Source organism: Elephas maximus, chromosome 5 (assembly GCF_024166365.1).
Source record: "Elephas maximus indicus isolate mEleMax1 chromosome 5, mEleMax1 primary haplotype, whole genome shotgun sequence".
NCBI lineage: Eukaryota > Metazoa > Chordata > Mammalia > Proboscidea > Elephantidae > Elephas > Elephas maximus.
Genome location: NC_064823.1, coordinates 121,288,369 through 121,315,053, shown reverse-complemented (window position 1 = coordinate 121,315,053; position 26,685 = coordinate 121,288,369). Strand labels below are relative to the sequence as shown.

The 26,685-nt window shown below is 40.5% G+C and overlaps 1 protein-coding gene across 1 annotated transcript in view; it reads right to left on the bottom strand.

Annotated features, from left to right (window-relative positions):
- The window catches only part of UGDH (UDP-glucose 6-dehydrogenase), a 47,298-nt gene extending 40,164 nt beyond the window's left edge, over window positions 1-7,134 (bottom strand). Inside the window, exon 1 of the mRNA XM_049886334.1 lies at window positions 6,820-7,134. The gene's annotated coding sequence lies outside the window, so the exon portion shown is untranslated. The remainder of the gene's footprint in view (window positions 1-6,819) is intronic.
- Window positions 7,135-26,685: the final 19,551 nt, after the last annotated feature.

Below are 26,685 nucleotides of genomic sequence, written 5' to 3'. Positions count from 1 at the left end.
AGCCAACATCATTCTTAATGGAGAGAGGCTGAAAACATTCCCCTTGAGAACAGGAACAAGACAAGGATGCCCTTTATCACCACTCCTATTTAACACTGTGCTGAAGTCCTAGCTAGAGGAATAAGGTAAGAAAAAGAAATAAAGCTGTCATGGATTGAATTGAGTCCCACAAAAATATCTGTCAACTTTGCTGGGCCACGATTCCCAGTATTGTGTGACTGTCTACCACTTTATGCGATTTTCCTATATGTTGTAAGTTCTATCACTATGATATAAAAAGATGGATTAGCAGCAATTATATTGATGAGATCTACAAGATTAGATAGTGTCTTAAGCCAATCTCTTTTGAGACACAAAAGAGTGAAGTCAGCAGAGATGGGGGGACCTCACCCCACCAAGAAAGCAGTGCCAGGAGCAGAGTGCGGCCTTTGGACCTGAGGTTCCTGCACTGAGATGCTCCCAGACCAAGGGAAGACTGACAACAACGACCTTCCTCGAGAGCCCCCAGAGTGAGAAAGCCTTCCCCTGGAGCCTGCGCCCTGAGTTCGGACTTCTACCCTACTGGACTGTGAGAGAATAAACCTCTCTTTGTTAAAGCCATCCACTTCTGGTATTTTTGTTACATCAGCACTAGATGACTAAGACAAAAGGGCATCCAAATTGGTATGAAGAAGTAAAACTGTCCCTATTTGCGGATGATATGATGCTATACATAGAAAATCCAAATGACTCCAAGAGAAAACTACTGGAAGTGAAAGATTCAGCACAGTGACAGGATACACGATAAACATACAAAAATCAGTTGGATTCCTATACACCAATAAAGAGAACAATGAAAAGTTAATCAGGAAAATAAAATAAGTTAATCATTCCCTATTACTTAGGAAGCCATAAAAATGTGATATTCTTATTAAACTTTCAGGATTCCAAGGTTTACCTCAGCAAAAATACTAAGCCTGGCAAAAATTTACTTTTGGCAATCATCCATCTTTCTTCACCCAACTACTTGTCAAGTTTACCCTTTACCACCCTTCAGGCCTCAGGTGCCCTCTGTATGAGGACAAAGTGAGACTGCAAAGGGAAGGAGAGAGGGAAGAGGACACTAGAATTGTTAAGTGGCTAAAGCTCAGGGGAATATTCCGTGGAAAGCCCCCAAGTGTGAGCTGTGAGCAGGCTTACTCAAGATGGGTCTACAGCATTCACTGCTGCTTCCTCCACCTCTACAGCAGAAAGTCTGGCATCTGGTTTTAGAAAAGTTGCTCCAGGCCTATTCCCTTCTTCTCCATCATGAAAAATTAATATTCTCAATTTAAGAACCCACTGTATGGTATGGGCACAGCAAAAAATTGGGCCATAGAGTTTCGGACACGCAAGTGTTTAACAATCTATTTGAGGAATTTACCCACTGCCTTTGAGTTGATTTCAACTCAGCAACTCTACAGGACCGAGTAGGACTGTCCCATAGGGTTTCCAAGAAGCAGCTGGTGGATTCGAACTGCTGACGTAACAGTCAAGCTCTTAACCACTGTGCCACCTGGGCTCCGTTTGGGAAATAAGTCAATAAAAAGCATTTACTAAACAGTCTGCTATGTAGCACTCAAATTGTTCTATGTACTGTGGATACAGAAATGAACAAGACAGATACAGTCCCTGCCCATAGTTTATATTCTAGTGGGGGTGGAAACAAACAGTGATTGCAGTTGTGATAAATCCATAAAAAAGAAATATGTGGCTGAGAGAGAGAAATAGACTGTGAGGAAAAGGGCTACTTTAGATACTCGTTAGAGAACTCTCTCAGGTGAATTTAAGCTGACTCAAAAGATGAAAAGGAGTTAGCCGCACCTGTATAAAATGGTTAAATAATACAAAGCAGAATAATCGATTAAATTGCAAAATGAGTGTCAAAGTCCAGAGGGAGTTAAAAAAAAAAAAAATAAGAAAGGTTCAAGGCAGCTGTAGGACATGAGCTTGGCCTAAAGAATAGATAGGATTTACAAAGAAAAGGTAAGTGGAGAGGGTATTCCAGATAAAGAATGGAAATAAACAAGGGCTCAGACACAGAAACGAGTCCAGGGAAGTGAGGCAATCTGCCTAGTCAGATTAAAAAAAAAAAAAGGCGGGGGGGCGGGTATTAAGGAGTATTGTTTCCTAGGGTGGAAGTGAATTGTAAGTACATTCTGAATGTCCTTCTCAGGAAAGAATGACCGTATCAATTCTTGAGGTTATAATTTTTTTATTTTTAATTGTGCTTTAGGTGAAAGTTTACATTAAAAAATTTATACACTTTTTTTGTTGACATTGGTTGCAATCCCCACAATGTGACAGCATGCTCCTCCTCTCCACACCTGGTTCCCTGTGTCCATTCATCCAGTTCCTGTCGCTTCCTGCCTTCTCATCCTGCTTTAGGAGGACAGGAGCTGCTCATTTGGTCTCGTATATCTGATTGAACTAAGAAGCACGTTCCTCACATGTATTAAATTTTTGTTTTATAGGCCCGTTGAATCTTTGTCTGAAAGGTGGGCTTCAGGAATGGTTTCAGTTCCAGGTTAGCAGAGCATCCAGGGGCCATAGTTTCAGGGGTTGCCCATACTCTGTCAGACCATTAAATCTGGTCTTTTTACATGAATTTGTATTCTGTTCTACATTTTTCTCCTGTTCCACGACTCTCTGTTGTGTTCCCTGTCAGGGTGGTCATTGGTGGCAGCCGGGTACCATCTAGTTCTTCTGGACTCAGGCTGGTGGAGTCTCTGGTTCATGTGGTCCTTTAGTTCTTTGGGCTAGTATTTTCCTCGTGTCTTTGGTTTTCTTCATTCTCCTTTATCCTGGGTGGGATGGGACCAACAGATGTATCTTGAGGCTATAATTTAATAACTTAACTTAAAATTACTGAAAGTAATCATAATCAATTGTATTAACATCACCAAATCTAATAAATTCCATTGAAGGAAAAAAAAAAGTATGAACGGAGGGGATTATCAGCCTGGAGAGTGGACAGGGGGAACCAAAGACAAGTACCAAACCAAACCCACTGCTGTGAGATCAGTTCTGATTCATAGTAATCCTATAGGACACAGTAGAACTGCCCCATTTCCAAGACTGTAATCTTTACAGAAGCAGATTGCCACATCTTTCTCTCTCGAAGTGACTGGTGGGTTTAAACCACCAACTTTTTCGTTAGCAGCCGAGTGATTTAACCACTGTGCCACCAGGTCTCCTCAGACAAGAACAATACAATGTTTATTTCAGCAATGTCCAGAGGACAGTAACACATAATCAGGAGTCAGGAGTGTTCTAGTTAAAGAGCTGGGGCTGAAATATGCTTTTCCATGCTTGGATGGTATCTTAGTTATCTATTGCTGCTAAAAAAGAAATACCACAAATAGGTGGCTTTAACAGAAATTTTCTCACAGTTTAGGAGGCTAGAAGTCTGAATTCAGGATGCTCGCTCTAGGGGAAGGTTTTCTCTATTGACTACGGAGGGAGGTCCTTGTTTGTTTTGAGTTTCTGCACCTGGGCGATCTTCACGTGGGTTGGCATCTCTCTTCCCCCCTCTTTGCTTGCTTCTCTATGCCTAATCTGCTCTTCTTATATCTCAAAGGTTACTGGCTTAAAACACACCCTACATTGATACGGTCTCTTAACATATCAAAGAAAACCCACTCCCAAATGAGATTATAACCACAGATCTAGGGGTTAGGATTTTCAACACATATTCTGGGGGGCCACAATTCAGTCCATTACAGATGGCATATTCCCTGAAGATTCTCTGATTCTGCTCTGCCTTAGATAAATTCAGACTGCCAAGAACCGGATTTGATACACAAGTATTGTAGGCACAGAAAATTTCCCTACTGCAATAGTAAATTCCTGGATAGTGTAAACCTAAAGGCTAGAGGTTCAATTCCACCCAGAGGCACCTTGGAAGAAAGACCTGGTGATCTACTTCCAAAAAATCAGCTACTGAAAACCCTATGGAGTACAGTTCTACTCAGACACAAATGGAGTCACCATCAGTCAGAATGGATCGATGGCATTTTAGTGTATTAATCAATCTCTTATGACTTCAATTATCATAAATCAACATCTAAAGCCTGATTAACTCCGGGACCGTTAATCAGGCTTTAGATCAGATTCTGAATTGTGATGAACTTGAAGAACTATAACACTTTAAGACCCTGACTGGACAGCTAGCCAGCTTCCCTAATTTAAACCTACATATTAGAATACGTAAAAAGTGGAATCTCAAAGTGCCGTTGGATTAGAGCACCTTTCTGGGTTACTACTTAATCACATAACCAAGAGGTTATCAGGGCAGGTTTATGCCCTCATTCTCAACTAGGGTAGGCTTCACATTCATGTCACAAACCTGGACTGAATGTCTACTTGATGCAAACTCCTGGGCTCAAGGGGCTTACAGTGTAATAAGGTACTGCCAGTTCTTAGCAGCAGCTCTCACTGCTATATTGTCAGCACCTAGAGGGGCAGGCTCTAAAATATTAATTGAATGAATGAATAACTCTCCACAAGAGCCTCTCCTTTTGAGATGAAGACTGCTGTTGAGACAGCTGTTCATATGGCCACAGTATTTTTCCAGAGACTGGCCAAATCTTATCATTTTCTCTTTTCTTGAGGAAGAACTTAAGCATGTTTTCCCATAGTTACTTCTTATCTACCTTGACTCTGAGGCCTTATCTCAGCCTGCCTTACATACAGGATTTGGAGCAGACTACTGATGGCAGGTGGACCTGTATTACAGAACTGGAAGTATTTTAGGACTTCATTTTGGATATTCCTGCTTTGTTATTTCATATGAAATATGGCTTGTAGATGACAAAGAGAAACTTACTGAAGAAGCAGAATGTAAATCTGTGCAAGTCCAAATAAGCTGTCACTTGGAAGTTTCAATAAAATCTTCAATAAACTTTTAATATGGAACTTGATATTGTGTTGGTGATATACCCTGCGTGACACAGGTGTCTTCCAACCCTAGTTTCTATTTCTACTTTTATGAGCCATCTTATCCTTTACTGTGCTGTCAGAGAAACAGGACTGTTTGCTTACTGAATGGGTCATTTCGAAATGAGTTTTTACTTCTGTACTTTGGGAGAGTCACAACAAACCAACCCATTCTGAAACAGCTCTTCATCTAAAATTTAATAAATTCAGATCATTACTTCAATTTGAAGAAGTGACTAACAAATGACAAAGGCCCTACTACAATTTAAGCAGAATATAATCCTTCTACCCTCACCTTCTTCAGTACACATGGCATTAACTACCCAGGAGCTAAAGCAATGGACATTATAGCTAGATATATCCACTCCACACATCATTAGTCGTTTCCAAAAATTAAATACTAACAGCTGCCTAATCCAAGAAAAATATTTAATCAGTGAGAAAGGCAGTGTTAACTTTATATATAAAAAGTATCATATAAAGCTGTGGAAAAAGCAAGAGGGAAGATGGAATATGCCTAAAAAAACCCAAAGCCGTTGCCATCGAGTTGATTCCGACTTACCATAGCAACCCTACAGGACAGAGTAGAACTGCCCTATAGGGTTTCCAAAGAGTGGCTTGTGGATTCGAACTGTTGACCTTTTGGTTAGCAGCCAAGCTCTTAACCATTATAAATTTTATGTTAGAGAAAGGAGTACAGCACTGGGAGAAGAAATGTGATCCTTTTAACCAAGATTGTCTACTAAAAAAAAATCTACTATTTACCTTAAATTAGATGCTGGGAACCAACAAGCACATTTGAGAGCAGACAGTCTGCTCTTTCATTTCCAACATCCTCTGAAGAAACAGACCAGACTACTGTTCTCCATTTCATAGGGGATTTGAAGAAACTCAAAGGCTCACTGTGTCTTTGAGGTTAGCCAACGGACAGCATATGCAGAGGACAGCTACATCTCTGTATCACCCACGAATAGTTCGCTATCAGTGAAACCCTCATTCTACCCTAGAATTACCAACTCTAATTGTCTTCCTGTATCTATACAGGATATATAATTTTTCAAGGTCTCACACAGACATGGTCTCCTGAAGCACTCAAGAAACGCCTTCCCTGACATGAAATAGAGGGATTTTATGGTGTGGTGGCCAACAACGGATTCTGGGACAATCCGCACAGATGTCACGAAAGAATGTCTTAGGATTTCGCCCTCAAAGGGGCCTTCTGGCTTCATCTTCTCTTTGGTCTAAGAGGGGCGGCGAGAAATATAAGGAAAGCAGCAGCCCCCAGGTGAGCAGACTCGAAACACAAACAAAAGACTGTAACTCTGAGGCCAAAATGGGGTCCCCCTAACGAGGAGGGAAACCCCGGTGGCGCTGTGGTTAAGAGCTACGCTGTTAACCAAAAGGTCGGCAGTTCGAATACCACCAGGCGCTCCAGTCAACGGGGCTGTTCTACTCTGTCTTATAGGGTCACTAGGAGTTGGAATCGGCCCGACTGCAGTGGGTTTGGTTTCTCTGGTTTAACAAGCAGGTCCGCTTTCTTCAGTGGGTATTCAGCTTTCTGAGGCGGCGGGGAACTCTTATTTGTTTCAAGCCAGAAAGTGGAAAAAGCAGAAAGAGAAAGAGCTGGAAGACTCACGAGTCTGGAATAAAAAGCCCAGGTTATCCCATCCCCAGGGCAGCAGATCCCAAAGGAGATTCCCGCCCTGAGCCCAGAAGAGGAGATACGGGTCGGAGGTGAGACGATAAGGCCGGGACCCGCGCAGCGCGCGCACAGCAGCAAGCGCACACCCCCGCCGCTCCCTCCTCGGCCCGCCGGGACCGGGAGCATCCCGGCGGCGGGGCCGGCCCGGGGAAGGCGCTTACCACTTCCAGCCCCGAAAGCAGCGGGCGCTCCTTGCTCGGCTGCTTGGACAGCACCTCCCTTGTGGCCGCAGATTCTGCACCCGCGCTGTCCTCGGCTGGATTCCCTCTCACTGCACGCCCCCACCTCAGGCTGCCAAACGCCACACCCCGAGCCCCGGGCCGGAGCCCGTATTTAAAGGTTTCTGCCGGAGAAGGCGGAGGCTTCATGCCCCAGCAGCCAGGCCCTCCCGGACTCTGCCCTGAGCCGCCTCCCAGCACTCCACCCGCAGCCACGCACGGCTCGCGGCCCGGCCCCCGGTTCCTGCAGGGCCTGGGGGCGGGGCGTCGGGGCGAGAAGAGCGGCCGGGAGGGCAGGCCCCGCCCCGGGCCGAGGCTGGACGAATCCGCTGGAGCCAGCTCAGCGGCCCCGCCCCCTCCGCGAGCGACGCTTGGCGGGGCTGCGCGCTCGGCGGATTCCCTAGGCCGGGGGGCGGTGCACTAGGCGAGCATCGGGGCCCTGCTTGGCTGCAGGACAGTGGGGAGGGCGAGGCCTTGTTGTTCAGCCCCTTCCTGCCTAGCGGTCGGCGTGGAGACGGGGGCTGCATGCGCGGCGGGTCTTCAAGGACTTCGGGCTGGGAAAGCACGGGACGGCTGCGGCCCGAGGCCACCGGAAGGCCCCGGCCCCCTTTCCGTTCTCCCCAGCGGTGGGTAGGGCTCGCCTGGGCTTCCGACCTCACGGATTCCGCGAGTCCGTCCCGGCCGGCGGCTTGCCCCCCTCCCACGGCCTCTAGGACTCTGCGTGCGCCCCTCCTACCAGGCCCGGGCCCCAGATTTAGTCAGATCCGCCCCACCCGCCGCTTCTGGGAAGGAGACTCCTCACCGTCGGGAGGATGCTGAGTCCCATCGTGACTGGACCAGTTAGTGCCCCCCGCCCTGACCCCTGGCGGAAGAAGCAGTACACCCACGCCCTCCAGGCATGTTCCGCAGATATACTGCTAAGGCCAAATGCAGGATGTGGGATGTCTGTGCGATACATAGTAGAGAATATGCAACATGTAAGTGCCGTGTATAAGGCGCAGTAAAATCTGTAAGAAAATTAATATAGAAGTTGCCCACTTATATGGAGGGCAGTTCTATTTCTCTTTCCCCACTCTGAGGTCATCTTAGAAGAAAAAAAGCCAGGCCCAGTCATGGCTTTTTGTTTCCCTTAATAAATTAAGAATGACATCAGATGACATAATCCGCACTTGAAGTTAAAGGTCATTTTTAAGTACGTCTTGAGGAAAGTGATTAAGAAGTTTATTAAAAAAAAAAAAAAATTTTTTTTTTTTTAAGACACCGTAAAATGCTCGATAGATGAGTTTTCTTGATTGGATCATGATGGCAGCTTTAAGAAAGTTGTTGAATGTTGACTGAACACAGTTTGCTGTGGGTTGTAGAACACATGATAGAATATGTAGGCTTTGCACGTTCTCTAAGGAACCCTGGTGGCACAGTGGTTACTAAAAGTACTTGGCTGCTAATGAAAGATTGGCAGTTTGAACTCACCAGCAGCTCAGTGGGAGAAATATGTGGCAGTTGGCTTCTGCATACAGATTTTAAGTAATTCAATTCATTCCCCTGACAAAGACTTATTTAATGTCTGTTACCTGTCAGACATTGTCCTAGAGCCCACAGATGCAAAATGGATTAAGATTGAATTCCTTCTTCCAAAACTCACAGGCCACTAGGAGAGAGAGATAAAATAATTTTAATGTCATGTGACAAGTACCTCCACTGGTATCTTTTTGAACTTGCTGTATACATAAAGTCACTATCACAATTGACTTTGTAATAAAAACCATTTTTCTATTATTCCCTATGGTTTGAATTCAACATTTTTCTCACATTCTTTGTTACTAGTTTGATAGAATAATCATAATCTTAAAAACAGAATGTTGAGAATTAGGAATCAGGAACAAGATCTCAGAAATTAAATTACAGAATATCAGTGCTACAATAGACCTTTGAGGTGATCTAGGACAGCAGTTCTCAAAATGTAGACTGGGGGCCCCAGAGGATCCCTGAGACCCTTTCAGGGGATTCATGCAGTCAGATTTTTAATGATAGTACCAATATGTTCCTTGCCTTTTTCACTGTCATTCACTGTCACAGTGTACAACAGAATTTTCCAGAGGCTATATAATGTGATATCATAGCAGATTGAATACAGAAGCAGATATAAGGATCCAGCTGTCTTCTTTTAAGCAAGGTGGTGTTGTTAGGGGCCATGAAGTCGGTTCCCACTCATAGCAACTCTGTGTACAATGGAACAAAACACTGCCCTGTCCTGCGCCCTCCTCATAATCCCTATGCTTGAGCCCATTGTTGCAGCCACTGTGTCAGTCCATCTCGCTGAGGGTCTTCCTCTCTTCTGACCTTCTACTTTACCAAGCATAATGTCCCAAAGTATGTGAGATGAAGTCTCGCCATACTTGCTTCTAAGGAACATTCTGGTTGTACTTCTTCCAAGACAGTTTTGTTCATTCTTTTGGCAGCCTGTGGTATATTCAATATGCTTCACCAACACCATAATTCAAAGGCATCAATTCTTCTTCAGTTTTCTTTATTCATTGTCCAGCTTTTGCACGCATATGAGGTGATTGAAAATACCATGGCTTGAGTCAGGCACACTTGAGTCCTCAAAGTGCTGTCTTTGCTTTTTAACACTTTAAAAAGGTCTTTTGCAGCAGATTTGCTCAATGCAATACATTGTTTGACTTCTTGACTGCTGCTTCCATGGACATTGATTGTGGATCCTAGTTAAATGAAATCCTGGACAACTTCAAAATTTTCTCTGTTTATCATGATGTTGCTTATTGGTCCAATTGTGAGGATTTTTGTTTCCTTTATTGAGGTGTAATCCAACTGAAGGCTGTGATGTTTGATCTTCATCAGTAAGTGCTTCAGCTTTCAGCAAGCGAAGTTGTGTCATCTTCATATTGAGGGTGGATAATAAGTCCAATCATGATGTCATGTTCTTCTTCATATTGTTCAGCTTCTCAGATTATTTCCTCAGCATACAGATTGAATAAGTATGGTAAAAGAATATAACCCTGACACACATACTTCCTGATTTTGAACCATACAATACCCCCAGTTGGAACAACTGCTTCTTGGTCTATGTACAGGTTCCACATGAGCACAATTAAGAGTTCTGGAATTTCTATTCTTCGAAATGTTATCCGTAATTTGTTACGATCCACAGAGTCGAATGCCTTTGCGTAGTCAATAAAACACAGGTACACATCCTTCTGGTATTCTCTTTTCAGCCAGGATTCATCTGATATCAGCAATGATACTCCTCATTCCACGTCTTCTGAAGTCGGCTTGAATTTTTGACAGTTCCCTGTTGATGTAGTGCTCCAAATGTTTTTGAATTACCTTCAGCAAAATTTTACTTGCATGTGATATTAATGATATTGTTCAAAAGTTTCTGCATTCTGTTGGATCAGCCACAGAGTGGCTAGTGGGCTCAAACCGCTGACCTTTGTTAGCAATGGAGTGCTTAACCACTGTACCACCAGGGCTCCTTAAGACTACAAGTGTAAAAAAATAGTTCAGTATAAAATCTGATACAATTAAATTTTATTCATGTGAATTTTATCCAGTGTCTCTTGAAAAATTTAATAGGCCTGGAAAATATCCAAGTTACTTTTGAAAAATAATTAACGTTGCAAATTTATATGACATTTTCTGTTTGGAATTCAGAACACCCCAGCATAGGTCAACATGTTCTGTTTCTAATTCTGAACTTCAGCCTTAACAAAAATATGTGTAAGATGGGGACAGATCTGAGGTGAATTGTTTATTTTTTTTAATATGGATTTTTATATAACTATTACATTTTTTAAAAAGAAAAAAAATTTTTTTAAGTGGAAGTTTCAAATCAAGTCAGTCTCTCATATAAAAATTTATATACACCTTGCCATATACTCCTAGTTGCTCTCCCTCTAACAAGACAGCATACTCCTTACCTCCACTCTGTATTTTTGTGTCCATTCAGCCAGCTTCTGAACCCCTCTGCCCTCTCATTTCCCCACCAGACAGGAGATGCCCACATAGTCTCATGTGTCTACTTGATCCAAGAAGCTCACTCTTCACCAGTATCATTTTCTATCCCATAGTCTAGTCCAATCCCAGTCTGAAGAGTTGGCTTTGGGAATGGTTCCTGTCTTGGGCTAGCAGAAGGTCTGGGGACCATGACCTCCAGGGTCCTTCTAGTCTCAGTCAGACCATTAAGTCCGGTCTTCTTATGAGAATTTGAGGCCTGCATCCCACGGCTCTCCTGCTCCCTCAGGGGTTGATTAATTATTTTTGAGGACTTCCCCAAAACCAGTGTTCAATATATCCCTTTGTTTGGCACTCAGGAGGATTTTTACACCTGGGAGTTGGATTATAGTAAGGTTTTGTTTGGGTGAAAAGGTAAACCTTTCTTTCATAAAATGGAAAAAGGAATGTTGTTCTCAGGCAGATCAGTTTTAGGATGGGGTACCTGTGGAGGCTGAGGAGCTAAAAATTGATTCCTTTAAAAATATCTGTGTGACCATGCCCAAAAACTAACTCAAAATGGACGAAAGACCTAAATATAAAATCTAAAACAATAAAGATCATGGAAGAAAAAATAGGGACAAAGCTAGGAGCCTTAATAGATGGCATAAACAGTATACATTACTAATGATGCACAAACACCAGAAAAGAAACTAGATAACTGGGAGCTCCTAAAAATCAAACACCTATGCTTATCCCAAGACTTCGCCAAAAGAGTAAAAAGATTACTTACGGACTGGGAAGAAGTTTTTAGCTATGACATTTCTGATCAGCGTCTGATCTGTAAAATCTATATGATACTGCAAAAACTCAACAACAAAAAGTCAGCCCAGTAAAAAGTGGGTAAAGAATATGAACAGGCAGTTCACTAAAGAAGACATTCAGGTAGCTGACAGGTATATGAGGAAATGCTCACGATCATTAGCCATTAGAGAAATGCAAATCAAAACTTCAAGAAAATTCCATCTCCAACAAGGCTGGCATTAATACAAAAAACACAAAATAATAAATGTTGGAGAGGTTGTGGAGAGACTGGAACACTTACACACTGCTGGTGGGAATGTAAAATGGTACAACCACGTTGGAAATCAATTTCATGCTTCCTTAAAAAGCTAGAAATAGAACTGCCATATGATCCAGCAATCCCAGTCCTTGGCATATATCCTAGAGAAATAAGAGCCTTTACACAAACAGATATATGCACACCCATGTTCATTACAGCACTGTTTACAATAGCAAAAACATGGAAGCAACCAAGGTGCCCATCAATAGATGAATGGATAAATAAATTATGGTATATTCACAAAATGGAATACTACACATTGATAAAGAACAATGATGAATCCATGAAACATTTCATAACATGGAGGAATCTGGAAGGCATTATGCTGAGTGAAATTAGTTGCAAGAGGACAATATTGTTTGAGACCACTATTATAAGAACTTGAGAAATAGTTTAAACAGAGAAGAAAATATTCTTTGATGGTTATGAGAGTGAGGAGGGAGAGAGGGAGAGGGGTTTTCACTGATTAGATAGTAGATAAGAACTATTTTAGGCAAAGGGAAAGATAACACATAATACAGGCGAGGTCAGCACAACTGGAGTAAACCAAAAGCAAAGAAGTTTCCTGAATAAACTGAGTGCTTTGAAGGCCAGCATAGCAGGGGCAGGGGTTTGGGGACCACGGTTTCAGGGGATGTCTAAGTCGATTGACATAATAAAATCTATTAAGAAAACATTCTACATCCCACTTTGGAGAGTGGCGCCTGGGGTCTTAAACACTAACAAGCAGCCATCTACGATGCATCAATTGGTCTCAACCTACCTGGAACAAAGGCGAATGAAGAACACCAAAGAGAAGGTACCTATCAGCCCAAGAGACAGAAAGGGTAACATAAACCAGAGACTACATCAGCCCGAGATCAGAAGAACTAGATGGTGGCCCGCTATAGCTGATGACTGCCGTGACAGGGAACACAATGGAGAACCCCTGGGGGAGCAGGAGAGCAGTGGGATGCAGACCTCAAATTCTCACAAAAATACCAGGCTTAATGGTCTGACTGAAACTAGAAGGACCCCTGAGATCATGGTCCCTAGACATTCTGTTAGCCCAAGACAGGAACCCATCCCAAAGCCAACTCTTGAGGCAGGGATTGGACTGGACTATGAGATAGAAAATGATACTGGTGAGGAGTCAGCTTCTTGGATCAAGTAGACACATGAGACTGTGTGGGCAGCTCCTGTCTGGAGGGAAGATGAGAAGGCAGAGGGGGTCAGAAGCTGGATGAATGAACACGAAAATAGAGGGTGGAGAGGAGTGTGCTGTCTCATTAAGGGGAGAGCAACTAGGAGTATATAGCAAGGTGTATATAAGTTTTTGTATGAGAGAATGACTTGATTTGTAAACTTTCACTTAAAGTATAATAACAATTAAAAAAAAAATCTGTGAGGTAAAACTAATCTTTACTGTCAGAAGTCAGGATAGTGTCACCCTTACCACGTTCACTGGTGGATCCTTTTTAATTTTTTATCCCCATATGATCTGACTTCTCAGCAGAATTTGACACCGTTGAGCTCTCCCTGCTGGGGGTATGGTTTCTTCTCTAGGCTACCAAGACGTTACATGGTTTTCCTCCTCTCACTGACTGCCCCTCAGTCTTCTTTGATGGCTCCTCTTCCTCAACCAGAGCTCTAAATATCACAGCCTCCATTTCCTATCCTGGAAGTTCTTCTCTGTCCTTACTCTCTCCCTAAGTGATTTCATCCAGTTCTAAAGCTTCAAATACCACTCATATTCTTTTGGCTCTCAATTTGTATCCCTCTTTATAACTTAACGTTAGCTCTGCACATGTCTATCCAACTCCCTACTCAAGATCTCCACTTGGATGTCTACCAGGCATCTCAAACTCATCATAGCAAACACTGAATTACTGAGTTTTTCCCTTCTATGGCACTGACTGCTGGTTGTCCCCAATAATTACACTCTTCTTTAATAATAGAACCCCCAAATTTTAGCCTTCTTTGAGTATGATCATGTGACTAAGTTCGGCTAAGGGGATATGAATAGAGTGATATCTACTACTACCAGGACAAGCCCTTAAATGAGGAGGCAGGCTCCCCATATCGCCTTTCTCTCCTCTCCACTAGTTGGAGCGCTGATCCAATGGATGTTGTTGTGGTGAACCATCTTTGACCATGCAGAGGAGGGCAACATAGAGTAAGCCACACTTCAGTAGTTTGAGAAGCACTGCTCTAGGGGCCTGTGGAGCAACTAGACAGAAAAAGTCTGAGTTCTGAAACCTGAGGCCAGTATTTCAACCCTGGACTGCATATATGCTTAGACTGTTACATGAAAGAGAACTTAGACTTTATTTAAGTCACTGGGATCTCTTTGTTCCAGCTACCTAACCTGTATCCTAAATTTGTACCCAATCTGCTCCCTCTTTCTTTCCCCTTATCATAAGCCTTTTGCATTTCAATTTGTATCACCAGCCACCCAGTTACTCAAGTCCAAACACTAGATGTCATTCTTGTTTTCTCTCTTCCTTCTCACTCATAGCCAGGCATCATTGTGGCCCATTGACTCTACCTCTAAAATATATCCCAAATCTGATTTCTTCTTATAATTTGCACAACCTTAGTCAAACTTCTAGCATCTCTTACCTGGACTCCAATAGATTACTAGCTCCCTGCCTCCCTTCTTGAGCAGCACAGGTCACACTTCATCTTCCACATAGTAGCCAGAGTGAGATTGTAATATCATAGATCATATAACCACTTCCTGAATATATATAGATCCAAAGTCTTTAAAGTCTTAGATCATATAACTACCTCCTGAATGAATATGTGTATATCCAATGTCTTTATTTTGGCTTCCAGTATCTTACAAGATCTAGACCTTATCTCTGATCTCATCTTTTAATAGTCATGTGGCCTTATTCTGGTCCTGTACAAATGCCAAGTCTGTTCCAACCTCAGGGCCTGTGTACGTGCTTCTTACGTGCTTCTCACTCTCACTCTAGAAAAAACCTTTGTTCAGATATTTGCGTAGCTTTTCATCGCTGAGGTCTCAACTCAGATGTCACCTCTTCAGAAAGCTCTTTCCCCATGCTTGTATTTTAACTTTTCTTTAGCAATTAGCAGTCCCCAGAATTATCTTATTTGTTTGTTAGTTTTTGTATTTATTGTCTGTCCCCTGTGACTGGAATGTAAATTTCTTGAGAGCAGGAACTAAAAACAAATGACCTTACCACCACAAGAATTCATTTTTTTGTGAAGTCCACAAAGTCTGGTTATCTGAGTATTCGTTTTATTAACATAACTTTGATCTACTCCTTGCAAAATATTAATCCCATCCTTGTTATAACAGTGGTGTCTATGTCTCCTTAGCCTATTTTTTTTTTTTTTTAACACAGAAACTTTACATTAACTGAATATGCTTCTGTTAGGGCCATCCATAAAGAAAGGTGCTATCTTCCCTCCTCTCACCCCCACAAGAAAATTTTGACAGAGTAAAAAACATTATATTTAGGCATTAGGAAACATCACTGTGTTAAAACAATTTTTTTTCCTACTGCAGTAGAATTTGGTAGAATTCAGAGCTTCAGTTAATTCCCTGCCTGTGTATATAAATCACTTAGTCTGAAGGAAATGATTAATGTTTGCTTTTATTTCTTCTCTCTAGAACTAAACACAAGGTTTAGCATTCTTTATGATCAGTGGTTCTCACTCTTAGCTCTAGTATAGTCACCAGCAGAGGTTTTACAAATCCAGATGCTCAGGCCAAACCCCAGATCAATTAAATCAGAATCTCTGGGTATCAGTAGTTTTTAAAGTTCTCCGTGCGTGTGCAATGTGCAGCCAATGGTGAGAACTACTGATCTAATAGTTTGCACTCCAGCTTTCTTGCAATGGATTTATTCCTCTATTAGTTCAAATGTTTTTGTCTTCCAATTTACCTTCTACGGATTTTTAAACCTTGGTTAGAAACTATGATATTCTATTTAATATTTTAATCTTTGTTTAATGTTTTTCATGTTGATTGAGTACCTACCCATCTTGAGAAAGGATCTCAACAGCATATCCTTTTTATAGAAACTGGAAGTTGGTATCATGTCTTATGTGATTTTTAAATAAAATTTCTAATGTTTAACATAAGGAGCCCTGGTGGCACAGTGGTTAATGTGCTCAACTGCTAACCAGTCAGCAGTTCAAAGCCACCAGCGGCTCCACGGGAGAAAGATGCTTCCGTAGAGGTTTAAAGCCTTGGAAACCCTACGGGGTCGCTATGAGTCAGAATCGACTTGTTGGCAGCGTTTTTTTTTTTTTTTTTAATGCTTAACATAGTGGATGAACAAAAGGAATGAGGCATTGACAAAATTGATTCCTTATCTGAGGCTATGAAAGGTTAAGTAACTTGTTTAAGATCACACGACTAAATGGCAAAATAAAGCTTGAAACTAGATCAGTTCTGTATACCTTATTGTTGGACAGCTAAAGAAAATCAGCAGTCTCCTATCCTGGGGCAGAGTGTACAGAAGCGAGTTTCATGCTGGTGGGGAGATCATAGGTCTTTCACCACCAATGAAATCAGTGTTTTCTGTCATTTGGAGAAAAATTGAAAAGTGAGTTCATGGAAGCTAGGTACCAATATATTTCTCAGAAACACAGGTTGCTTTGTAGCCAGAAAAAAAAAAAAAAAAAAGACTTATTAGCCTAAATAAGTTCTGCCTTTGCCTCCACTTATTACTTCCTTCTTGATTAAAGTGACCTATTGATTCAAACACCAAAGCCTGTTATCACATTTAGGTATAAAATAAAATTTTGGGATTAGCTACGCGTGGTGATTTTTGCAAAATGGATAATTTTGCACCCAAAACATCTCCCTCTGAATTCGGTAACAGCTCTATCAAAAGCTTACCTGTTTCTTCGAACTTGAGTTTGTTTCTGCTCTGGGCTGTGGGCTTTGTATTTTAGTGGGGGTTCTCCAGTAACTGTACTACAGAATCAACTAGGACACTTGTTTAAATTTGGAGATTTCCTAGGGCCCCCACCTAGTGATTCTGTTTCAATGGTTTGGGCTAAGCTGTCTGAATTTTTGTTTTTGTTTTTAGACTGTGTGCTTAAGCTTTTTAAAAATAACCTTTCAATTTTAGAGTAGATTTAAAGTTACTGAAAATAGTACAGATATTGTTAGTTTAGATAGCACAGTGAGTTCCTATATATCCCACACCCAGTTTTTCTTAAGAGCTCACATTCGTCTGGTGTATTTGTCCCAATAAACCAATAATAATACACTATTAACTAACGTCCATACTTCATTCAGACTTTCTTTTTAACTAATATTCTTTTTCTGTGTCAGGATTCCATCCAGGATACATTACATTTAGTCATCATGTCTCCTTAGGTTCTTCTTGGCTGTGACAGTTTCTCAGATTTTCCTCATCTTTTTGACCTTGACAAGTCTAAAAAAATTTTTATTGCAGTAAAACATATAAAGGTTACCATGTTAACCATTTCTAAGTGTACAGTGCAGTCATATAATTTACATTCAGAATGTCGTGCAACCTTCACCACTATCTACCTCCAAACAGAAACTCTGTACCCACTAAGCAGTAACTTCCCATTTTCTCCTCCCCTCAGGCCCTGATAAGTAGAATCATACAGGGTTTATTTGCGTCTGACTTACTTCACTTAGCCTAATGACCTTGAGGAAACCCTGGTGGTGTGGTGGTTAAGAGCTACAACTGCTAACCAAAAGGTTGACAGTTTGAATCACCAGGCACTCCTTAGAAACTGTATGGGGCAGTTCTACTCTGTCCTATAAGGTCACTAAGAGTTGGAATTGACTCGATGGCAACAGGTTTGGTTTTCAGTTTTTTTTAATGACCTTGAACAGTTTTAGGAGTACTGGTCAGGTATTTTGTAGAATGTCTCTCAACTGGGAATAATCTGATGCATTTCTCATAGTTAGACTGGGGTTACAGTTGTGGGAAGACCACAGAGCAAAATGCCAATGTCATTATATAATATCAAGGGTATATGTTATCGAAATTGTTAATACTGTTGATGGTAATCTTGATCATTAAGCTGAAATAATGCTTGTTGGTTTCTCCACTGTAATCTTTTGCCCTCCCCTTTCAATACTGTTCTCTTTGGAAGGAAGTCATGTGCAACCCGCACTTAAGGTGTAGGGAGTTATGCTCCACCACCTTGAGAACAGAGTATCTGCATAAACTACTTGGCATTTTTCTGCATGGAAGACTTGTGTCTTCTCCCCATTTATTTATGTAACTATAGACTCATGGGTATTTATTTTATACTTTGGGTTATAATCCAATACTACTTCATTTTGCTGCTCAAATCCTTCCAGCTCTGCCCACTGGGAGTGCTTTCAGTTGGCTCCTGTGTGCCTTTGACATATCCCCACCAACAGTTTTTTTTTTTCTGAGCATTTTCTTTCTGGCACTTCAAGTTACTCTAGGCTCATCTTGTCTATTTCCTGCCCCGGTACTAGAATTAGTCATTTCTCCAAGGAGTCCTCGTTCCTTTTATTGGGGGATTGTATTAGAAGCCAAGATCTAGGCACTAGGATGAATCTGTATTTTTATAACCACTGTAGGTGAGTCTACTGCAGCCAATATCTGGACTTGCATTTGTGAACCACTGCTTCTGGTGATTTTTCTTCTTGGAGGGTTTGGTAGCTGGTAAGACCATGTTGTGGTAGGTACTGTTTTGCGTGCTTTCTCACTTCCGTCCAAGGAGGAGGGAGTTCTCAGGAGAATTGAAGCAAAATGAAATCCTTAGTGACAAATACAGTGAGGTCTCTTTGTAGAAGGGGGAATTTTAAAGGAAGAGATATTACTAATCACTGGACATAATTACAAGACATAGCTAAACTATGTTAACAGCAGATAGGATGTGTCATAGATTGAATTGTGTCCACCAAAAATATGTGTATCAATCTGGCTAGGCCACGAGTCCCAGTATTCTGTGATTGTCCATCATTTTGTCATCTGATGTGATTTTCCTATATGTTGTAAAATCCTATCTCTATGATGTTAATGAGGTGGAATAGGCAGCAGTTATTTAATGGAGTAGGACTCAATCTACGAGACTGAATTGTGTCTTGAGCCAGTCTCTTGAGATATAAAAGAGGGAAGCAAGCGGAGAGACAGGGGGACCTCATACCACCAAGAAAGTAGCGCCGGGAGCAAAGAGCATCCTTTCAACCAGAGGTTCCTGTGCTGAGAAGCTCCCAGACCATGGGAGGATTGATAATAAAGACCTTCCTCCAGAGCTGACAGAGAAAGACTACCCCTGGAGGTGATGCCCTAAATTTGGACTCATAGCCCACTAGACTGTTAAAAAAAAAATTCCTCTTTGTTAAAGCCATCTACTTGTGGTATTTGTTACAGCAGCACTAGATGACTAAGACAGGATGTATATAGAGAATTATGCTCTTAGAGATCTCCATGATTTGAAAACTGAGATTTGGTTCAACTCCATGATATGATAGTTACTATTCTCTCAATTCCTTCCCTTCTAGTTCACCTAGTTATGCAGATCTTCCAAATGTTGGCACTTTCAATATAAAGCATCACAATACGGGAGCCATTATCAGTCTTTGCAAAAATTATCATACTAATTTTTGACCTAAGTTCACCAGTAAGGGTGAATTCCTTCCAGCGGGGTAGATATGCCTGGAAGTGTCTTGAATTCAGTTTCCATATAACTTAGATTTTGAAAAAGGAGGGTATATGTGTGTTTATGTACATTGGGGTGGTGAAGGCCTTTACATAATAATATCTAAGGCTTTACAAAGCATTTTTTATAAGCATTTCATTTAATACTCATTTCAGCCTGTGCTGTAAAGTAATATTATCCCAGATAAATAAATGAGGGAACTGATGTTCTGTATTGAGTGGCCTGCAGGCTGCCCAATGGTCATATAGTTAGTGTTCCTGAATCAAGGAATAGGCTGCTCAAAATACCACCAGTCTTTCAGTTATTGAAAACAACTAACATATACACAGTTTCATAAGAAGGGACCATATTGGAATAGATAGAATGCAGAAGTAGATGTGAGAATATGGCTGATCTCTATTAAGCCAGACATTAGAGATTTGCAAAAAATGTAAGACAGCGCCACTCTTCTCACTAAATTTTCTTCATTTTGGAAAACAGTATTTTTCATAAAAGTATTATTTATATAACATATTTTGGTTTATTGTCTTTTTAAATACTTAATATTTTAAAATATTCTGTTTTAATTTTGGATATGGTAAATATTGATAGATATAACCCATATAAACAAAAACTCTTCCGGGTCCTCAATAATTTTTTAAGACTGCAAAGTGGTCCCAAAACCAAAAAAATTGGAGAACCGTTTTGCCATACAGGCTGTCATATTTTTCAGTCATGACAAAAGCTAAAAGCCTCAATGAATTGTTTCTTTAGTAATAAAGCTTGGCTCACACAAAGCTAGTTTACAATGTTTTTCTCAAGGCTAAACACTCTTGACAATATTTAATGTTTTTATTGCATATCATGAAATTGCTGCAATGAAAACAGAAGTTGGAGAATTAGATGAAGAGTTAATTAAGGGGACTATGAGTCACTGGGATCTGTTTACGTTATGAAAATTACAGCATAAAGTGATAGATTTATCTTTTAATAATATCTTTAATTTTCCAGAGTTTAGCATCAGAATCTACTAATACAAGCGGGCACAAGGATTTCAGACTTAACTGTTGCTGGTTGATACCTGTAGCCAAGTTATCTGTGTGAGTCTGAGTCCTTGAAATGTTGTGACACAATGAAAAAAATTCCTCCGGTGTTGTGAAGGAAGAAAATTACAGGCCCTACCCATTCCTTACTGCAAAACTACGGTTTTCCATATTATCTTATTTAGCCTAAGATTTCCTTAAAAAAAAAAAAAAAAGTCTTGTATTTTCTGATTTACTTCTGGCTAACAGATTCATGCTGGAAGCTTGAGACTGCCAGCTTTCAATAGGTAGTTGCTGGTGAAAGTCTCTCAGAACATGTTGATACAGGTGCAGTGTGAGACAAAACAGAGTAAAATGTAGCCTTTAAGAAAAGCTTGTTAGATAAAAATGAAGACTAAGAACATTTGCAAGGATATAAATCTTAATCCAATTGTTGAAAGTACAGGCTCTGGTGTTCTATATTTTATAACCATAAAATTAATCCTTGCTGGATTAATCATAAGGAATTCCCTTTTTAAGACACTCAGACTTCCAAAGGTTTGCATACTACAAAATTAGTTCTCATGGAAAGTTGCATTCAATCCTGGGTCTGTGATGCCTTTTATATATAAAGTGCCTCCCCCTTTGGCACCCTGGTGGCGTAGTGGTTAAGAGCTATGGCTGCTAACCAAAAGGTTGGCAGTTCAAATCCACCAGGCGCTCCTTGGAAACCCTATGGGTCAGTTCTACCCTGTCCTATAGGGTCACTAGGAGTCAGAATCGACTCGATGGCAATGGGTAGGTTATATGACACATAGGAACCCTGGTGGCTCAGTGATTAAAGCACTCAGTTGCTAACCAAAATGTAGGCGGTTCGAACCCACGAGCTGTTCTGCTCAAGAAAAGTGTGGCAGACTACGTCCTTAAAGATTTACAGCCTTGCTGAGGGCTTTGGGGACCATGGTCTTGGGAACATCTAGCTCAATTGGCATAACATAGTTTATAAGGAAAATGTTCTACATTCTACTTTGGTGAGTAGCATCTGAGGTCTTAAAAGTCTGTGAGTGGCCATCGAGGGTACTACTAATTTGGTTAGTAGTCCACCATTTAACCATCTGCATCATTTAGGGACTTCTGCTATGTGGTGTTTAAAAAAAAAAAGCTGAACCTGTTGCCATCAAGTCCAACACATAGCAAACCTACAGGACAGAGTAGAACTGCCACATAGTTTCCAAGGAGTGCCCGATAGATGCTAAACTTCAGGAGCAAGGGAGAATGAAGAAAACTAAAGACACAAGGGAAAGATTAGTCCAAAGGACTAATGGACCACATCTACCACGGCCTCCACCAGACTGAGTCCAGTACAGCTAGAGGGTGCCTGGCTACCACCACCAACTGCTCTGACAGTGATCACAATAGGGTCCCAGACAGAGCTGGAGCAAAATGTAGAAAAAAATTCTAATTAAAAAAAAAAAAAGCCAGACTTACTGGTCTGAGAGAGACTGGAGAAACCCTGAGAGTATGGCCCCAGACACCCTTCTATCTCTGTAAGGAAGTCACCCCTGAGGTTCACCTGTCAGCCAAAGATTAGGCAGGCCCATAAAACAAAGCAAGACTAAATGTGCACACCAGCCCAGAGGCAAGAACGAGAAGGCAGAAGGGGACAGGAAAGCAGGTAACCGGGGAACCTAAGGTTGAGAAGGGAGAGTGTTGTTGACATGTAGTGGTGTTAGCAACCAATGCCACAGAACAATACATGTATTGTTTAATGAGAAGCTAGTTTGTTCTGTAAACCTTCATCTACCAAAATCAAACCCACTGCCGTCAAGTCGATTCCGACTCATAGTGACCCTATAGGACAGAGCAGAACTGCCCCATAGAGTTTCCAAGGGGCGCCTGGTGGATTCGAACTGCCAACCCTTTGGTTAGCAGCCATAGCACTTAACCACCATGCCACTAGGGTTTCCAACCTTCATCTATATATATATATATTTCTCTGAATTAAAAAAAAAAGATTTACAGCCTTAGAAACACTATTGGGCTGTTATACTGTCCTACAGGGTCACTATGAGTCAGAATTGCCTCAATGGCATGGGTTTGGTTTGGTTTTGGTATGTAAAGATTCATTTAAGAACAGCATGAGGATAGAAAAAAGCATAATTTTTCTGTAACACTGACCTGCTATGTGATATTTTTTTAATGCATTAATATTGTTGTTTTATATTGCCTTTAAGTTGATTCGGACTTGTGGTGACACCATGAGTGTACAGAACTGCTCCATAGGGTTTTCATGGCTGTGACCTTTTGGAAGCAGATCACCAGTCCTGTTTTCAAGGCACCTCTAGGTGAGTTTGAACCACCAACCTTTTGGTTAGTAGTCTACCATTTAACCATCTGCATCGTTCAGGGACTTCTATGTGGTGTTAAAAAAAAAAAAAGCCAAACCTGTTGCCGTCAAGTCCAACACACAGCAACCCTACAGAACAGAGTAGAATTGCCCCATAGAGTTTCCAAGGAGCACCTCATGGATTCGAACTGCTGACCTTTCGGTTAGAAGCCGTAGCTCTTAACCACTACGCCACCAGAGTTTCCTACTATGTGGTGTTAACTCTCTTTAATTCTGCTCATTTTCTAAAAACTAATGAAGAAACGAAGTTTAAGCCCATTAGTCATCAAGACACACCAGAGTGTCTGAGGTTATGAACAGTGTAGGATCAGATACTTAACGGATAAAACCTCTGACATTAAAGGAACCAGATTGCAAATAATTTTTTCTTATTCCTAAATTTCTTAGAAGTAAGCAGTTTTGTAAAGGGAATAACTTTAAGTATTGAAATGATAGCTGCTTTAGTCTTTAAATTACACACACTGCTCTTCATCCCTACACAGTCCCTGCGTCCCAGACAATGGCCTCAGCTCCCAGAGCTTTTCAACAGACATCTTTATTCACCCCTTGATGGTTTAAAATGGTCTCTAATCCTGAATGACATCCATTTTAGAGCATACACAGTTAAGCAATAAATTGCAAATATACACTTGTTGAAATGTCTATTGAACATAGTCTGTTTCTTTGAAAAAAGACATGCAAACTAAAGTTCCCTCAAACTAATGAGAAAAGATCGCATGGATAACTCCAGTTTAAAAAAATCTGCGTGAGACAGATAATCATAATTGGTTCTATGGAACTTATTTTTTGGGGAAAAAAACTCTGCAAATTGAGATCCTCAGCTGGGAAAACCATCAGGTGAAATATCAGAAAGCAAAGGACTTATTTTATTTGAATTTTATCTTCTAGGAAGAAAACTAGCATTGCAGAGCCATTTAATGAAAATTTGTGATTTTACTGGTGACTGAGATATCCATACACATCTATATATGATAAACTTTAGATTGAAAACATTAAGTTAATGTCTCCAGGAAATTACATGTTTCACAAATATTGCTATTTTAAATAACACTTGAGTGTTTAAATCATAGACACTGACATCATAGTCATGCCAGAGCAACTTTACCATTTTTACACATATATGGTTATAATGATCTTTAATGTCTGGACACATTCCAGGTCACAAAGTGAAAGCAAATTTTTATTTGTGTGCTTTTAGTACAGTTTACATGTTTAACTCCTTTTCAGCAGGGCTTCTAACTGGTTTGTTCTGGTTCAAACCCCTGCCAAGAACTTGCATTTCCACCCCAGATATACTGAATCAGAATCTACATTTTAACAAGATTCCCAAATGATTGTTATGTATAATAAATTTTGAGAACTACTGTTCTACTAGTCAAGGAACCTGGCTGCTCGGTGGTTAAGCACTTGGCTGCTCAGGTAGGTGGTCTGAACCCCTCAGCTGCTCCTCAGGAGAAATAAGCGGCAGTCTGCTTCTGTAAAGCTCACAGCCCTGGAAACCCTATGTGGCAGTTCTACTCTGTCCTACAGGGTTGTTATGAGTTGGAATTTACTCCACAGCAACGGCTGTTGTTGTAAATTGTGATTCTCAGAATTTGTTCCTAACCAGCAGTATTACTATCTCCTGGGAACTTGGAAATGCAAATTCTCAGCAGGGGCTGTAACTGCAATGAGCCAGTTTGAAGCCTTGCTTTTGGGTAATATATGTCTGCTCAAATTAATGTTAATGGGTATTATTCCCTCAAATGTCTGTTTGTCCCTGTATTCTAGAAAAAACAAAAAACAAAGAAAAGTAACTGCAATCTAATTTCCTAGAGTCTAACAAGCTCTGTTTCTGAATACCTGGTCCTACCTGCTATTATATAAATATTTTTCTTACAACTCTGTAAGGAATATCTTTACTAAGGGGTAAGAAGTCTTCTAAAGGAACAGTTTAACGAAGGATGTTAACATTTTACTAAGCTAAAGATGTTTGCTTCTCTTCCCATGAAAGCCAAACAGAAAACAAAGAGTGTTACTAACGTTTTCTATTTATTCATTAATAAAAAGTGCATAGTACAAGCCCTTTATCCCAATCCAAGTACTCAGGAAAAGATTAACAATAAACCCTGGATGGCACAGAAATGATTTGTTTGGCATGATTTAAACATTTAAAAACATCAATTAACATTTAGCATATCACAGGACCACTTCTGCTTTTAACACAGTAATCAGACATGGTATAACAAATACATATGATTTTTCATTTAGAAATATTATAATGTTAAGACTAAACCTCCCATTGCAATAACAAAAATTTAATCATTAACTGTAAACTCTTCATTTTTCCTTCTTCGAGTTGCTGTATTATGTCTTAAGCTGAGCTGACCAAATTTTAGCTTTATTCAGAGTGATTCCCACGGTTCTTTTGGAAGTGCAAGATATCTATAATCCCATAAACACTATCACATCATATACCACGAAGACATAAAAGTAACCATGGAAGAGCTGTACTCAATAATTACTTCAGAAAATCTCTACGAGTTGTAAAATTTGTCTCGCTGCCCCATGGGATAGTGGCTGGATAGCTACATGGTAACGTCATTTACTATAAACACTTCCAATGTTAACTTTTTCCATATGGAATGCAAAAAATATTTTGCATAGAAGAACATTAAATGACTCTACAACAAAATAAACTCTTAACGGCATTTGTGGAATGTTTAAAAGTCAAAGGTAATTAAAATGTGGAGTTTTAGCTTTCTTTTTTCCAAATTATTTTAAAAAGATTGTAGCCATGGTTCAGGTGAATGTTTATAAGCCACGTAATGATGTGCTCAATAAAAAGGCCACGTGTAGAAGTTTTAAGATTAAATAGAACAATATAAATTACTAGTTAGGTTAACAAGAATAGTTTATGTGCAGTATGCTGTCTTTTTCCGGAATGCAGAGGAATTTTACTAGCAAAAAAAAAAAAACAAGACTAAATACTTCACTGAAATAAGAACTTCTGTTACTAAGCAAGTAGGTCCCTATAAGAAAAGGCTGAAATCCTACATACAATGTCAACTAAGTATATGTGACAGAAATGAAGGACTAAGAATAAGAATCCAGATTTTCCGGCCTCTAGCTAACACCAGACATTCTGTTTCCATGTTATGGCCATTTCTTAAACCAAAACCAATTCTCAATTATTTGTGAGCTATGGATTCAGTGTACACATCAGTATCTCTGCCAGTGATTGGTTTTTCTAGCAGCTTAGAGAACAGACTTAGGATAGAGGGGCCAGCCTTCAAAGTTCAGGGGGCAAAGGCAGAAAAATGGAATGCTATCAGAATGTAGCTCGATTTTATGCTATTCCTGCACTTTCTGCCTTAAATATGTTACCAGCTATAGCTGGGAAGGCTTCCAGTAGGCGACAGCAAGAAGAAAAACCTTTTTCTCTGTGGTGCTCATTTATCCAGGATCTGACTTACCTGTGTTATGTTGCCATCCTATTAGCATAAGTAATTAAGAATTGGTTATATTATTTCGAGAAGTTGAATTCAAAGCCAAGATACACAAGGAGGAATGAAACAATGAGTACTGAATTATATAATGAAATGATGCTCTTTTGGCCAAGAATGTGATCATAGTGAAGGAAAAAGAATACTCCATGAGTGTATCAGAGACTCTAAAACAGTACAATGATATAGAGAAATTTA